Source organism: Manis javanica, chromosome 4 (assembly GCF_040802235.1).
Source record: "Manis javanica isolate MJ-LG chromosome 4, MJ_LKY, whole genome shotgun sequence".
NCBI lineage: Eukaryota > Metazoa > Chordata > Mammalia > Pholidota > Manidae > Manis > Manis javanica.
Genome location: NC_133159.1, coordinates 45,400,657 through 45,418,435, shown reverse-complemented (window position 1 = coordinate 45,418,435; position 17,779 = coordinate 45,400,657). Strand labels below are relative to the sequence as shown.

The 17,779-nt window shown below is 42.3% G+C and overlaps 1 long non-coding RNA gene across 1 annotated transcript in view; it reads left to right on the top strand.

Moving 5' to 3' along the window:
• LOC140848895 (uncharacterized) overlaps positions 1-16,500 on the top strand; it is a 60,488-nt gene extending 43,988 nt beyond the window's left edge. Inside the window, exon 2 of the long non-coding RNA XR_012130172.1 lies at positions 14,166-16,500. This is a non-coding gene — a long non-coding RNA (uncharacterized lncRNA). The remainder of the gene's footprint in view (positions 1-14,165) is intronic.
• The last annotated feature ends 1,279 nt before the right edge of the window (positions 16,501-17,779 follow it).

The window sequence follows — 17,779 nt, the reverse complement described above, 5'->3', positions numbered from 1 at the left end:
TGTGAAAACTTATCAATAATATGATGGATATTGTCTAACTGAATTTGAATAGTTTGAGAAAAATCAGACAAATTAAAACGACACATTCCTGGAAACTGTTCACATCCCATGTAACAGTAGATAGGCTATAGTCACAAGATTTTGGAGCACTGCAACTTGCACTTCTCCTAATTCTTGGTTGAGTTCCGACAATATAGATCCAGTCGAATTTGTTGTTTTATTGTATGCACAGGTCACCTTAGATATCTCCTTCTTCATTCCAATGGCAAGTCCAGGAACCGGTGGGGTGACTGCAGCTACAACTGCAACAGTGCCAGGATCTTTGTTGAAGTTTTTTGATGATCATCTTCTGGAGTGACTCTTCCAGAGGATGTTGATGTTGGAAGTTCTTCTTCATATCATATCTTAATTCATTTTCTGGGTAGCCAAATTAGGCTTTGATCCTCTGTATAAACACAAACAAAACCCTTTTCCCACACTTTGATATGACCTTTCTACCATTGTGAAGAACCTATTGGAGATCATCACACAGGAACTCCTTTTTTTTTTTTTTAAGAGAAAGAAATATTATCAGAAACATATACGTCCACAGCTGATCATCCGACACCTCCCTTCGTGAGGCACTGGGTTCTCTCAGGTGTGGATGTAGTCTGGCTGTTGTCCTGTGTCTTCTGGTCTCTCTTTTAGGAAGACTTGTCTTTGTTGTATTTTCAAAAATATATGTGGTTTTGGGAGGAGATTTCCACTGCTCTACTCATGCCGCCATCTTGGCTCCGCCTCCCAGTCTAACCATATTTTGAAGAAAATAAAATAAAAGTGAAAATAGAGAAATTAAGTACAATTTACCTGTAATACATTAATGACTAAGTGTCTGCATCCATAAGAAATGTACAGCCTTGGGGCAGGTGTGGTGGGAACATATGGTGAATCCTAAGGGCAAAGTCAACATCTGAAGAGTCCCAATGAATTCCACTTAGCCCAGCACTGTGGTTTATATGAAAGGCTTGGTGACATATTTCTCCAGAATCTAAGATGCAACATTTTACATCCTAATGAGATGGTCATGCAACTCTTAATTAACTTACTCCTTGATAACTGGGATGATCTGTATTTTCTGAAATGATCAAGGTATTTTTCAGTGCTATTAGCAAAAACTGAATGGAATGCAAATACAAAATGAACACAGGCTTACTTATGTGCCCTGAACCATTCCTGGCCTGGGTACTGGATTCTGTTCTCTGGACCATCACCCATTCTGCCCACTATCTATTACCCTCAGAAGTGATATCATGAAGCTAGCACCCAGAACCCTATTCAGGTCCTTTCCATGTCTCCTTCCTGGGGATTTGTTCCCACATTCTCAGGAAACTTCACACACAAAAGCCTGCATTCTGCATATTTTCTCCCCTTATTATGCTCAATGGCCCATTAGAAAGAGATTCATGGTCCCTCTGAATAGAAACCGAACCCTTACCAACACAACCTTTCACTAAGGAAAGCCCAGCCTTTAGAAATAAAAACACAGTAGCCTTAATAATCACTTTGAAGAGAGAAAAAATACTTTTATTTCTTGGAGATATGTTATGCTCCTCCCCCAGGTGGGAGAGAAGAGCTCTAGCTGAAGCGCAAATAGCAGACTTGACCACGAAGATCCAAGTAGGCACTGGTGGGTAGAGAAGAGAGGGAGCACTCTTTCATCCTGATGCCAACTGCCACTCCAAAGCTGTGAGATCCTGGAGAGATTTTCAGCCTGAGTAACAGATTCATTTATAAGGTGAGACATAATGGGATTCTTTTAAGATTTTTGTAAAGATTATATGAGATATTTATGAAAATACCCAGTGTAGGGCATGAAATGTAGTAGGCATCCAATAAACAATTATTTTGAGCATTTATTATATGTGTTATTCCTTATGCTGCACTTGGGGAGACAAAGGTGAAGAGGATGAAAGTTCATCTTCAAGAAGTTGGCAGACTAGTGAGAATCAGACAAGCCCCACGGTCAGTGAGAGCTGTGCCATAGGAGGATGCTCACACTGACCAGGTGGATGTGGGCTCTAAGGGCAGGGAAGGGCCGCTCATCTGGTGTGGGGTAGAGGCTGGCTTCTTAGAGACCCTAACATCTAAGTGAAGAACTGCAGGTGAAGAAGGAGTTGGCTAGGCACATGGTAAGTGTTAGGGACCTTGTGGCTGCCACAGCAAAGAATTGAAAGGCAGAGACAAAGTAGCAAAGCAGAGCGAAAGATTTATTTGAATCCATTTCAAGGGAGGAGTGGGTCAGAGTCAAGGTTGACAAAGCCTCGATTTGTTAGGCAGGAGGCCTATATTTTGCATTCTGGCTAGGAATGTATTGTAATCTGGCCCCTTTGATTGACAAGGTAGGGTTATTTGATTGACGGGTCCATCTATGTAACCATCCCTCTCAGTGTGCATGTCCATTCCTAGTGTCTTTTGGGCAGTTCTTAGTTTTGTTTGAGTGCTTCCATGTTGGGATCAGGTTGGGACCAATTTGGCTTGGTCCTGATAGGTAAAGAAATAATTTCTCTTTTTCAAAGTCTTTGTTGTCTTCATGTGGGACTCCTTACCTGGGTAGTTTTGGCATTTTTTTCCATGAACATTATTTTCCCCTTCCCCTGGCTGCTCATGTCTATCTTTCTACCTAAGTTAAGTCTTATGCAAAGGCCCTATGGCAGAGATCTCAGGGTGGGCTGGGATGGGGGTAGTGCGACTAGACTAATGAAGTAGAAAGGGGCTGTGCACCATGCTAAGAGCTGAGACTTACTTCCTTTTCATTAGGAGGAGCCATTGCAGGTATCTGGGAAGGACCTGGCCTGCTTTGTGGTTTAGCAATCTCCAGCTATAGGGAGGAGTAGGTAATGGGGGTATCCTTAGTATCCTCATGCATGTCCATTTGGACATTGAACCTTCTCTCTCTCCACTGCTTTCTGGTTTCTGTCTTATTTGTCCTCATAACTTCTTTGCTGAGCCCTGTTTGGACTGATGTCCACCTTTCATTGTGCAATTGACCTGTCTTCATCCTGGGATTCTCAGAAGGTGCCTTTCTCTTCTCAGGAGGCCATTCCCACTTGCCCAGAGAAGATCAAACAATCAGTCTGCGGTCTGTAGAATGAACTTGATGAACTGATAAAATGCCGGCCAAAATGGTGTCAACAAAGAACTTCTCTCAGCTCCCTTCGTGTGGTGGCCCTTTTATGGATACAATATGATTTCCTTGAAGCTTTGCGCAATTTCAAGAGTCAGGACCCCCAGAGCTACACTTTGGGGAATTTTCTCTAGGACTCTCTTCACAAAGTTGAATCTCAGACTTTGTAATTATACTGCAGGACAGCGGGAATGCAGTCTAGGAGAAATCAATGAAAAGGATTCTTATCATAAGCTCCTTCTCTAATTTGGGGAAACAGAAAACTCTGCATGTTTTCTCAATAAGCACTCCATCAGAAGCCTTCTTATTCTGACAGGCTTCACTCTTTCATAAACACAGCAAGAATAACCTCTGGATGCTAGCCTACCATAGTTAAGTAAGAAAATGTGAATTCCACGGGTCACTGTTTTTGTAGCCGCCAGATGTGGATGAAAGGAGAAGGGTGTTTTATTGTGTTTTCTCAAGAAACAGAGGAAGGTCTGTCCTGAGATGGGCCTGCTTCCCTCTCACACAAGTGGCCACCATGTGGCCAGAGGACAGCTAGCTAATTTGCAAGATTAAGCTTTTACAAATATTTGGAATTGGTCTATTCTGTCTTCAGCTAATAAAATGGATTTCTGCTTCAAAATGGATTTAGGAAGCAGACACAAGAGCTCCTAAGGGCTTGTTGGCAAGTTACCTGTTAACAGGGCCCATCTGTCAGACGAAAGTGTGATGGGTAGACTCCATGTGGATTGTCTCCTATGTGTCCTCCCAAGGACATCTACCTTCATACATAGGCTCTGCTGAAGGCAGACGGAGGTCAGTGCCAGCTGATGGATGCTAAGAGATGTCTAGGATGTGAGCTGCCTTTGTTGCACACTCAAACCCTAGAAGTGCATAAAGAACAAGTGCATCAGGGATCTAAAAAACAAATCTGTGCATCAAATGAGAAATCTAAATCACTGCAAATATCTTTTTTCACTTCAGTGATTCATTCACTAATTTAACATTGGTATGTTCAGTGTGCCAGAGACTCTGATAGGTACCAGGGAAACAGATGAAGTAAAACACAGTCCCTGCCTTAGTGGAACTTGTAGTTTATTTGGGGAGACAGAGTTATAAACATCTCTAATGTAAAGTTCTATAAAACATACACTGTAAAAGGAGATTTGGAGAAGGCCCAGAGTCTGTCTGGGGAAGGCAGGCAGTTTCACAGTGGAAGTAACCCTTGGGTTGAATCTTAAAGAATCAGTAGGAGGTCTTCAGTGGGGAAAGTGTGTCCAGGGCAAACTGATAGACACCCTTTGGAGACACTGCTGTGTTTGGGGGGAATCAGTGTTCATGTGGCTGGACTGCGAAGTAGGAAGGTAGTGAAAGTGGTAAGAGACTTGGGGGCATGATCGTTGTCTTCAAATATGTGAAGGATCTGGATAGCAATATGGCAATACGTATGAGCTCATATTTCTTGGCCCAGTAATTCTGTGTCTAGGAATTTAGCTGAAAGAAATAATCCTAAACACAGACAAAGCCTTATGGACAAGAACATTCATTGCTGTATTAATTGTAACAATCAAGAATTGGAAAAAGCCTTAATGCCCTGTAGAAAGGAGAGGTGTTAAGTAAATTATGGCAGATCTTTACAATACAGTATTATGTGGTTGTTAAAGCAAAATGTATAGAATATTTAAAGGCATGAGAACATACTTTTAATATCATGTGAAGTAGAAAAGTAGGATATAAAATGTGTATATAGAATGATCTCAGGGACTTAAAAATATATGGACAAAATAAAGATGCCAGCATTTTGTCCACAGTTATTGCTGTACATGAGTTTGCGGGTGACTGATATATTATCAGGATGTTTCAAAGATCACTTGTAAATGGGAGTTGGTAGTTGGTATGTCATTGAAATAAGTGCACAGCCTCTCAAGTGAAAACCAATGAATGGGGCCCCCACTATTTACACATGAATGTTATGCTGTTAGTTAACGACCACTACCACCGCCATCACTACCATCACCACCATCACCACTTCCACCACAATGACCACCACCATCTAATATACTGAGCACGTACCATGTGATGTATTTTTCTCTCTATATTATGTCTTCCAAGGCAGATCTTATTTTTTCTTACATTTACTAAATGAGGAGAAACCAACTCAGAGAGGGCAAGCAACTTGTCCAAGATCATACTGCAAGTAAATTTCAGAGTTGGAATTTGAACCCAGGTTATCTGACACCAAACTGTTAACTATCCTTCTAGCTCATTACTTGTATGTAGTGATAGCATTGTTTCCAGTCAGGCATCACTGGCTAGAAGTTTTTCACTGTAATGAACTACAATGCTCAAAATGGTACATTATCTCGGTAACACTTTAAAGATGTTGACTGCATTTAAAGTAGATGATCCAGGTGGGATAAGTCCTATGAGGAGAAGGGGGTCAGAGTAAATGCAGTAAAAACTTGTTTAGTAAAAGCAAATAACTAGTATTTAATGGGACCTTTTCACATGCCTAGCAATGTTCTAAGTTTTTACATGGATTAACTAATTATAAATACCCCATGAGTTTACTGCTACTATAATCTCCATCTCACGTTTGAGGACATGGTGTTTAAATAGCTTGTCCAAAGCCATAGAGCTAGACAAGATACACAGCAACAATTACAAGATATACCACATATTATGCTCCTTATTACTATGCAGCAGTGCCTCGGAGTAGCTGTACAATGAAGTGAAGTTTTGTTTTTGTTTTTGTTTAGCTTTATTTTAATGGCTAGCACCAGAATTCTTCTCAGGGAGATACCTGTCTTCCTTATGAAAATACCTTGATAAACTATTTTGCAATAAAGATGTTAATAGATGCTTCAGCAACAAAAGAATAGTCAAGTACCTCTGCCCCAGAAAGTGAGAGCAATTTGGTTTTTTCCTCTAGAAAAAGAGAAGGGAAGGGCAGGTGCAGAGAGTGCGGTGAGAGTGAAGAGGACACCGAGAAAGAGCAGGCAGTATATAATGGTGGCCTGCAGGAAGGCCAAGGGGCATTTAAGAACAGGTTACACGTTAATGCTGAAGTTACTTTTTAAAAATGTAAATCCCTCCTTCTAAAACATCACTAAGTACAACTATGCTCACAAACTCCGCGTGTCATTATTATTATTGGTAGAAATTGAAGAAGGACTTGAATTTCACATGTGAGTCAATGATGTGTGAGACAGAATCAGCAAATTTAAAAGAGGACCCTAGAATCATACGCATATGAGCAAGGATGCCCCTGGAGTTTGCAGATATTTGGGGGCGGGCTCAGACATTCACAGGCAATGACAGTTTCATAATCCTGACAATTCTATAATCTGGACTTTTTCTTTTCCAAAGAAACAATGTTCAGAGACAGGATGGAACTTTCTTGGGTCTATGGCAGTAAGAAGAAGAGCTGGGATTCAAAGCCAGGCTGGTCCAAGTCCGAGGCCCATGGACTTCCCAGGAGTCCTCCCTGACTCACATGTTGGTTTTGCTTCTCTGCTGAACCTCTCTGGGAGACTTCCCTGGCTTCAGTGGTAGAGATGCTGAATCTCCAGGCACCGGGATGGCCCAAATACAAGTCCCTGGACTGGACCCCTCTACTGTGTCAGCAGCCAGCATGGACTTACCCATCTAGTTCTCAGTGGGGCGAGTGATTCTAGATCACCCCCGCGGAGGTAAACCAACAACTAATTTAAGGTAGTGCTGGGTGACCACCTGAAATCTGGTAAAGATTTTAAAGTAACAGTTTCCCGTCTTAAAAACGTAAAAGTCACATTTTCCAGTTTTAAACACACAAATTTTTAATAAGGTCTGTTCAGATTTGTAATAGAATTCTCATAATTTTAAAGTGTTTTAAAAATTATAAATGAATACATGTTTATTATAGAACATTTAGAAAATACAAAAAAGATCTTGTAAAGGAGACAAAATTACTAGGAGTTTTAGCATGTCATTATTACTAAAAATACATCTGATGATATGGTTCATAAATATCATTCTTTATTGGTTCACTTTGTATTGGTTTGAATACTTAGTGAGTGGGACCCAACAGTTTTCCATTTGTTAACTGAAAATTTGTCTCTTCTTTCATTAAATTACCTTTTCATTTCTTTGTCCACTTTTTTGGATTTGATTCTTATTTAAAATATATGAATATGTTTCTCTCATAGACACAAAAAGAGGTGATTATCTGTATATGTTAGCATCTCACTTATGTAATAACTGTCTTTCGTTGTCTCCTTCATCTAAAAAGATGGGGAAAAAGTGAGTGACAGCAGTCATGATAGAGAAGAGTGTTTCCCAAATTGTGTTTTCTGGAAAAATAATTCTAGGAGAAATTAATGAATACTCTAGGGAAAAAGGACTCAGATGACTTGGAAAATGTTGTATTAAATTAAAAAAAAAAGTTTCTAAATTGCAGCTAAGCTATAGGATTTTCTATAGACTTTTGTGTTAATAAGAACTAAGACTTCTCTAGGAAAGGGGGAAGAGGAAAATAGATACATTTCCCAAATATCCAGGAGCCTTGTCCTCTGGACAATCCTGGTATGGAGGGAAAAATACAGGACAGGATGGCTAAAGGCCTCTTCTAGTTGGCCTCTGATGTGTTTTCTGACCTTGGGCAAATTGCAGTCATCCAACCACTGGTAAAACAAACAATGAAATGTTTGAGATGGGGGTTGAAGGATGCATAGGACTTTGACAGGAGGAGCAAAGACATTCTAGGGGGAAGCAATTAAATGGGCAAAGTACAAGGCACCCAGGTGATAGGAAACCAAATAATTCTGGGCCCCATTTTGTAACAACTCAATCCTGTGAGTAGAAAAGGTGACGGGCGTGTTTACTTTTGAGAGGTAGACTTTCACTAAGTTTTTAAAAATTTGTTTCACTGCTCAGAAACCCACCAGCTTTTTCCTAAGTGTTCCTGCCCATATAGGTAGACCACATCATAAAAGTTCGTATTTGAAATAAGAAACCTCACTACTTCAGTCACTTTGACAGCCAGATTTTGGGCTTATGGAGAAAGTACAGATGGATGTCTTTAAAATCCAGTGAAGGACTTTCATCATCTATTACTTGAATGGTGGGTCTAGAATTTTCATACATGGCTTACTTTTACTAACAGTGTAATATATCTACGCAAACTTTTTAGAAAAGTATTTGTTGTATTAAGAAAAAAGAACATAAACCAGAATGTTATTTGGATTGCTAACTGAAATAAGTTTCTCACTTAAAAGACATATATTGAATTTGCAGCTTATCTACATTTCAATTCATTCCAGTTTTGTCTCGTTTGTATCTGGCACAGCCCTGGAGTTGCAGAAATGAGTAAAGAAGGCATTGTGCTATCAAGAAGCTCACAGTTTGTGGGGAGACAGCTAGAACACAGCTAAAGATAATAACAGTGCTCCCAAAGCTATGTCAGTGTCCGTAACAAAAAAAAATCTACAGATCACAAAAGAGAGTTGTTTGGGAAAATGCAGACAATGATATTTGAGTTGCCTTATAAAGCTGAATAGGACTTTTATCCTGAAAAGGGGACATCAAGGCATTACTTACTCCAAGAAGCCTTCCCTGATATCCATAACTAAATCAATTTCTTTTATTATTACTCGCATAACAATATTCTGCCCTAGTATAGCATGTACAATCTCAGATATTTCCATTTTTTCTTTGTACTATGTTTTAGTCAATGTCTGTCTAGTGAAGCCAGTTAATGTTAGGCTGTATGCCTAGGAAAGTAGGGACCATGTCTCTCTTTTTTTTCCACTGTCTGGAACCCACGCCACAGAAGGAGTTCAGTGAATGTTTAGTGAGTGAATGAACAGCACAAACAAAGATGAAGAAATGGGAGATGAGGGCATTTTTAGGAGAATGCAGAGCATTTCATTCAATATGGCTGGAGTAGGATGCACAGTGGGACAAGAGACTGGAAAAAACTTGAGCAAAGATTTATTAGCTCTTCACTTCCAATTTTGAACTAAAGGAACCAGATGAAACTCAAAGTTAGCCGAACAGCATTTCTAAATGGCCAGTTTGACCCCTGCATTTCCCCACCCCAATTAGTCTATTGTTTTGAACCACTTGTGATTAAAAGTCATTGCTTATTCTAAAGCTAGGGGGGGCAGGCCTCTGAGCTTCTTTAAAAACTTTTGGTTTAAAGACATCTCATTCTGGGTACTCATTCAAGGTGAAGAGGAACTTCGGGATAACAGAAACCTTTTCAGTCTTCAAAGTGAAATTCATATACTACCTCATGGAACTCTTGCACCTCTGAGCTAGGAGGAAACTTAGTGGAAGAAACCGGGGCTTGGATTGAGGAAGTGACTTGCCAGGGCAACATAGGAAGGACCGAAGTCAGGACTAGAAACCAGCTGTGCCAGTTCTACTCCGTCTCATCCTCCTCTACTTTTCTGGGGCCACTTGTGTTTCATTCAGCAAACTTCTGCACTTCCAGGCTTCCTGCCCCACAAGAGTTTCCTGTTTCACCTCCAAAGCCATCAACAGCCCTTAGGCCCCTGCCAAACATCTGGCACTTGACAGGGATGTTCCCTGCTTCCCCCTCTCTGCAGGGTGCTCAAGGGGGTGGGTCATGAATTATGCCTTGAATTCCATCCAGCCACGCAGAGTATAAATAAACAGGAGTGGGGACGACACATGTGTAGCTGGGTGGTGAACACTGTGCACTCCGCTCTCTGCTGCTGTCTGCAGGACAGCCCTGGCAGCTCCTCTCTGTAGGTGCCTCAGACATCGCCTCTCCTTGATGGGCTTTCCTTGAGATTCTGCTGCTCTTTGCACCCTCCGTTTCCAGCCCTCACACACTCTCTCTGAACTCTCCTGTGATACAGAACTGCTTATGTTTCCCATAATGTGTCATGTTCTATCATTTGCCATGTCTCCATTCTTGCTGTGTCCCTGGTTGGGAATTCTCTCTCCCAATTTTGGAGCCTTTAAGCAAGCTTAGTTTAAGAGAAACTTCCTCTCTGAAGCATCCTTAATTCCTCCAAATTAAGGAATCACCTGTTTTCATTCTGCCCTTTCAACTTTATACTTCTATTATAATATTTATTTTATTGGATTTTACTTGTATCTCCCTCACCAAGAATATGTAATAGCTAACATTAATAATAATTACAGCTTATTAAGCACTGGGAGTGTGCTAGGAAATGTGTTAATAATTTCACTCATGTTGCCATAGTTAATCTTTGGAATAGCCTGGTGAATTTGGTGCACTAATTTGGGTTTACTCAAAGCAAAGCCTGACACAAGGATTTGGGTACCAGGACAGCAGATCCCAAGAAGGAGACAGGGAAAGAGGAAAAGGCAAAACAAATCTGTTTTTGAGGTTACCTACAGGCAATGTGAGTTCAATTTTGTCTCCTAGAAAAGTGAAAGGCTGGAGCATTTAGCCACCAGCTACCATGTCTTATTGATTAGGAACTGCCCAGGGATCACTGCTCTGACACTTCTAGGCTGAACTAATCTACACAGGTCAAGTGGCTTATGGCAACTTTGGAGAAAGCCCTGGGGTGGAATGCTGAAAGATGGGAGCTACTTACTTGATAGGACAATGCAAGATGATTGTATGGAAATACTCATCACAGTTGCAGTGAAATTAGGGGTGGGTAGGGATGTGATAAAGGGACCAGAGACATCTGCTGTAGCAGGTAGCACAGGACCCATTTTACAGGCAAGGGAACCGAGGGTTCTGACTCTGAAGCTTGGGCCCTTCATTGTATACTAGACCCTGAGTGGCCTGTGGGTATGGATCACGCCTCTTTAGTCTCTGAAGCTTCAACACCTAGCAAAGTACCAGGCACTTTATGTGGGCTTCGTAGATGATAGCTGAATGAATAAATGAGTTGGCAGAGTGGTAAATTTGGGATTTGTAGGGTTGATTCTTACCTTAAACATTCATCCAACTTATAATCAAGTCAAGAAGCTTATAGTCAGCCAGGGAAGGCAAACAGTAAACAAGTAATTTAAGAAATATCTGATGAGTGTTTTAAAAGTAGAACTATGTGTTGTGGGAGCAGAGGAGATCTCCTAGTTTATGTGTGCAGAAGGACTTTTGGAGAAAATGAAGTTTAAGCTAACACTCCAAGCATAAGTAAGTGATGGGGAAGATGGGTGAAGGAAAAGCATGCTGGAAAGGTCTAGAGGCATGGAGGGGTTGAGGAACTAAAAGGAGGTGATATAGTTGTAGTGCAGAGAGAGTAAGGAGGGGCTGGTTGTAATGACCAAAGCTGGAGAGGTCGGTGGGGCTGGGTTAGGAGGACTTCTTTGTAAGTTAGAAAAAGCCGTTCCGATTATGGTAAGAAAAAGGGATTGGAGGAAATCAGGACTGGAAAAGGGAAGACCAGGTAGGGGGCTGTTGGTAATGCCCCATGGAGAGTTGATGGCAGCATAATTTAATGTCATGGGGAGGGTGGGATTGAGAAGTGGATGGATTTGGGGATATGGATGAAGTTGAGTGGTTAGGACTTGGTGATGGACTAGAGGGAGGTAAAGAGAGGGTGACATCAAAGATGATTCCCAGGATTCTGGCTTGAGCAGGTAGACAGGTGGTCAATGGTAGTGTTATTCCCAAAGGTAGGTAGCATAGGAGGACAAGGTTGGGGGCTGGAAGGTGAACTTACTCATGCTGAACTTGGGAAGTCTGCGGACTGTTCCGGTGGATCAATGTCCAGTACGCAGGCCTGAGGATCAAAGGTTAAGACCAGAGTGAGGCAAGCATGGCCAGAGGGAGCAAAGCTCACTCTCAGTGGCCTGCATATACAAGGTCAGCCCTTGAGAAGAGTGTCTCCTTAAATTTTGCACTCTAGGCTCCTTGCTCACCTCACTCTAGTCTGGGCCACATCTGAGTCACAGGAGAGAGGTTTGAGCTGGAGATAAAAAGTTGGGATGATGTAGGGGAAGGGGTGGACATTTACCATTGTTTTGCTTCCCAGTATTGATTTCTAATTCCTAAAAGCACTTCATTTGGGGAACTTTGTTTCTTCCACTGTGTATCTTGGTTGGACAATGTGGGAAACAGTGCTTGCCTCCCACAATAGGCCCAAGAGGGCCCTGGAAGAACAAACTCTGAATATTAGAGCTTGAGTCTAAAGTCCACTGTACTTGGTTTAAACCCTGATCTCTCAATGCCAGCCAAACAGTTAAACAAGATGTTTAAAGAAGAAAATAAATAGCTGTAGGCTAGTGAACTTTTCTAGCTTATCTTTCTGTCCCTATTGCCCCTTTCCAGGCTAACAAAAGAAAATATCATTCTTCTCTGGAGTGTGTTGTGTGAGAATTTGAAGTCTGTACTGGCTACAGCAATTTTTGTTAATATCAGGGGATTTGAGGGCTAGGGTTAGGGTGAGGTATGGGAACAAGGACCAGTTATAGGAGGGGGACATATAGAATCTGGGAATAAGACAAACACCATTGGAAGCAGAACAGAGACATTGAAAGCAACTAGATCCTTGGTGACATTGTCGGAAACGGAGGGATCAAGTCTCAGCTGAAATGAATGACATTAGTTAAGTCAGGGTCTCTGCTGCTGTTCCGAAGACTCCCAGCAAAAGGACTTAAATAAGACAGACATTTATCTCTGTCTCATATGAGCCCAGAAGTAAGTGGTCCAGGGTTGCCAGAATACCTCTGCCATTCTCAACATGTGGTCCAAAGTGATTGTTCTAACTGACTCATTGCTCAGCCAAGGAGAAGAGCAAAAGAAGATATGGAGAACAATCCGCTTCTTTTTTAAGGAACTGAGAACTGTAGTCATCTCCTTCATTTATATTCCACTGCATGACCGCACAGAGACCCAAGGGAGGCCTTGAACGAAGTCTCTGGAATGTGTGTGGAAGAGATGGGCACCACCTGTGGGCCCGTCCAAGACAGGGAGCTCTGTTACTAAAGGGAAGAATGGAAGAATAGATATTGGGAGTTTTCATCAGTTTTGCCAAAGCAATAAATTCTTTTTATTCCCCCCCAAGCCAATTTGAATTGAGGTTTCTGTTCCTGGCAGTAAAAATTTGCCTTATATGAATGAGATGGGATTTGTCTTTGAGCCTTTTTGCTTCTCCTGAAATACTGCCTCTCGGTGACCTTTACGGGACAGTCCAATGTTGTGCTTGCTTGAATGCTATTGAATTTAATTTGTTGAGGGAGGTGAGGGAGGGTAATAACCTGAGATTACACTATGTGCCAACTACTGTTCTAGGTTATTTACATATGTTAAAACCTTTAATCGTTTTGTTTTCTTTATCTCCAGTTGCAGGTGAGGAAAATGAGGTTGAAAGAGGTTTATACAGGGTAGTACAATAGATCATAGGTAGTATGGCTGTGATACAGTCTGTCTGTCTGATTTGAAAGCTCCTGTTCTTTCCACTCCATCCCCTCTGTGGCACTGTGGTACACAGGGTGGGGGACACAGGGTGGGGGGGGGGTGTCAGGAAAGATTGGCAATGGGGCAGCAATGGGTGTGAATGCATAAAACATGAGGGCCAGGTATCGTGTGTGTGTGTGTATGTGCTCATCCACAGAGATGGGGAGGTCATCAGGAGAGAGAGACGTACTAGTGACAGAGCAGTCCAAACAGTCCTCACTTTCCAAGACCCTGTCCTTATTAACCACACTCTGGGCTCTTCTTTGACAAGGCGCTTGTTTGTTGACTGTCTATTCAAATGGGGTGTCCTTGCTCTGACAGGCTTGGGGAGGCTGGTTGAAAATGGCTACATCACCCAGGAGTCTGGAACTTAATGTAGGAATCCACTTGAGGCCCATCTTGACCATGAGGGCTGGTTGGGCTGCTGTGTATTAACAGAGGAAGTGGGGGCTGGGACTGGGGGACAGCTAGGTGGAGTACAAGTAGGGTGGGGAGGCGATTTGTTAGCAATCTGGATTTCCAGGAAGGAAAGCCCACCCTCCACCCTCCTGCTGAATTAAGGCTGCCTTGGGACATCTCATTCCTGAGAAATCTCTCAGAAAAATTCTATTGTCTGCCCTTCAGGAATGGAGGAAACTCGTTCCTTTGGGGGCACAATGAGGATACCCTGCCGCCAAGGACACAGGGAGGAAGCAGAGACCTTGAGTTCCCTCCGAACCTGCTGCAGATGTCTTTTGGCAAGTGTTCAGGGAGTGGTGCTGAGCCTGGTGGAGCAGCCTGGACCCTGGGAACAGTGTGAGGTGCAGGTGTCGGCCTTCGGGTGCTGCCGCTCACTCCAGTCCCTCTGCAGCCTACAGTCACCCTGACGCTCTGCCCGGGTGTGTGCCCTCTCCCCGGCCAGGCGGAATTGCTCACTATTCCCCATCAATGTCACACACTTCACTCATCCCAGCTTCACTCTAGCAGCCTTCCTTTCTCCCCTATATTTGCTCATCCATCAGGGACTGAACAAATGTCACCTCATTCAGGAAGCCTTTCTTGATTGCTCTAGGCAGTCATTTATGCCTACTTTCTGCAAGCTTATTTTTACCTGCGTATCTTCACCTCTAGTGCATTGTCTTACATTTTGTGTGTGCCTGGGGAATATATGTTAAGAAATGAATAGTCTTGATTTTCTTTAATGTTGTTATTATTGATAAAGGTTATACATTAAATAATTAAATGATTGTACCTGTATATATTCATGGATTTAAAAGATCCTTTGCTGAACCTTGTGTTTTAATTTTTTGGTTCAGGGTAGGTGGTTCCTACATTTATTCAAACCTGCATTCAGGTGACCAGGACTTGCTGGATGAGTGACATTTTGCCTATTTTGGACTGGGTACTCTCCAGGAAGTCACCTGTCCCTCTGAATCTCATCTCTAAAATAAGGGCTTGGGAACAGCTGATGCTGAGGCTCTTTTTGGCTGAAAAGTGCTATGGTTCTACATCTGAAATATTTAAAATGTGACCTCCCAGGAACATTTGTATTTTAAAGGCATCATTTAACTAGAGACAAGAGGCCTTCATGGTGGGACTTCAGTGGAGGATGAAATAGCTGAGTTCTAACAGCAAAGATTTGAGGAACTTTCTACAATGTGACCAGGTAAAGACCCTTTATTCAGCTTCCTTTGAGTATCATCATTCAACTTGGTATGAATATACCTACCCATCATTAAAAATTGACCAAGGAAAAGACAAGAACAAAACTTAAATACATATTGCTAAGTGAAAGAAGCCAGTCTGAGCAGGGCACATGCCCTATGCCAAGTATATGACACTCTGGAAAAGGGAAAATTATGGAGATAGTACAAAGATCAGTGGTTGTGAGAGAGGATAAAGGGTGTGGGAAGAAATAATGGGCAAAGCAGTAGGTTTTTAGGACAGTAAAATCTTCTGTATGATGCTGTAATGGCTGATACATGACATTATACATTTATCAAAATCCATAGACTGTACAACACACAGAGTTGTGTACTCTAATGTAAATTATGGACTTCAGTTTATAATAATGTGCAGTATTGGCTCATCAATTGTAACAAATATGCCACACTTATGTAAGATGCTAATAATAGGGAAAATTGTGTGTGGAGGGGCGGGGTATATGAGAACTTCCTGTACTTGCTGCTCAATTTTTCTATAAACCTAGAACTGCTCCAAAAAATAAGTCTCCCAATTAAAAAAACCTTAACCACACATCTCTTTAATTGCAGCTAATGTGTATATAGTATTATCACAATCCAGGTACTATTCTAGGCACTTAGCATATGCTAAGTCTTTATAAAAATTCTCATATCAAGTTTGTGAGCTGAGCATTATAATTATTCTCACCTTTGAGCTGAGGAAACTGAGGCATAGCAAGGTTAGGGGAACTTCTCAGGGTGGCTTAGGTCACACAGCTAGTCTTTGTCAGGCCCCACTTTGAGCTCAGGTGGTCTGGCTCCAGAGTAGGCACCATGCTGCACTAAATGCTTCCATTCCAAACGCCATTATACGCCAGACGTGTGCTGTGCCTGCTCAGGTATCTCTCTTCCAGGAAGCCTTTCAGACCTGCCACAGGCTCGGGTAAGTAACTCTCTCCTGTGCCCTCATAACTCTGTGGCCTCAACTCTGTAGACATACAACATTTAGCTTATGTTTGTTGAGTTTATACTAAATGATTGTCAAAGAAGTGTTTGGCACATATTTTGTTGAATGTCAGACCACTAAACTGCCAGCTCCCAACTGTCTATAATGGCAGCAAGGGGGGTGAGTTTTTGCTCTCCTGGCCACCGCCGCTTCCTTCACTGATGCTCCGGGGACTCCTCCTTGATCACCTGTCTCCATCCTGGCTTGGTCCCAGTGTCAAGGTCACCACTCAAGTTTACCATGTCTACTTTTTTCGCACCGTTGAAAATAAAAATGTCAGCCAAGCACCTAACCTTCAACTCTGTTCTCACTTTTTGTGTTTCCACGAAGCATTATCGAGAAAAATTCTGATTTCTGGGATGGAGTTTAATCCAAGCCAGAAAATGAGAACTCATTTAGGGCAACAAGAGCTCACTTACGCTATCCCACTGCAGTTCGTTTCCTCTGCCAGGGAGGATAAAGAAAATGAACGGAGGAATTTAGCTCCCCTCACTCACCATTTCCTGAGCACTCTACCATTGGTCCTACCGCACCCTGCAGACCACCTTCACCTCCCCAAATCACAGAGATTCTTCCATTCACAGTAATTAGACCTTGGAGCCACGAGTGGGTATGGTCTGAATTTCCCTCCCTGTCAAGCAGGACCCTGGAAAATTCTGCCTCAACTGGGCTGCTGTGGGCTGGGCTGGGGCTGGGGCTGGGGTCTAGTTGAAGATGGTATGCTGCAAAACCTGGAGCTGAGGAAGGTCTGAAAATTGTGTGCCTAGAAAGCTGGAAGGGAATGGAACAAGCTGCTCTCCCCCCGATAGCTGGCTCTGGATCAGCTGGGGCCACCTCTTTCACTCCCTACTCCCTGCAGACCAATTAGAGCACACTCCTTCTGTGTCCCCCTTTCCCTGCTCCCCCTTCCCTAAGCAAGCACAGCCTTCTGTCCAGTACTGATTGAAATATCAATTTCTCCAAAGATCCTCTTCAAATTCCCCTTAGAGGTTCAACCACCTGTTGTATGTCCCCATAGGGTTCTGAACTCCTCCTAGCATGATACCCATTACACTTAACTGTAATGAATAAAGTCATGCTTTGACTCTCTAATAAGTCAATAAACTGTGTAATGGGAGAGCATACCTCTGTCTTGTTTGCCATTTTATCCCTCTCTACAGTGCCTGGATAGGGGAAGTGCTCCTTAAGTATTTGTTGAATAAATGAATGAACTGTAAACAACCAGTGTAAAGTGGGTGTGCAGAGAGATAGGCCTAAGATGCCAGGTCACCGTCAGGAAGGCAGCAGAAATGGCCTGTGCATTATTCACATTCTGTACCCCATTAGTGTGTGTTTAATAAATGAAAGAAGATTGATTTCACAGTGTTTGGCAGTTGCCCCCTCCCCCCATTTCCCAATTATATAAGCCTTCCATGGAGCAAACCACCTTTACTTCCAAGAATTAGAATGGCCTGTGCTAATATATTTGGGGGGTAGCTTAGGATCGTAGATTAAAAAAAAAATGAGAGTCACCCACTTTCAAAACACTTCCTTGAGGATGCACTGAATCATAGTGAATGACCTACTGAGCT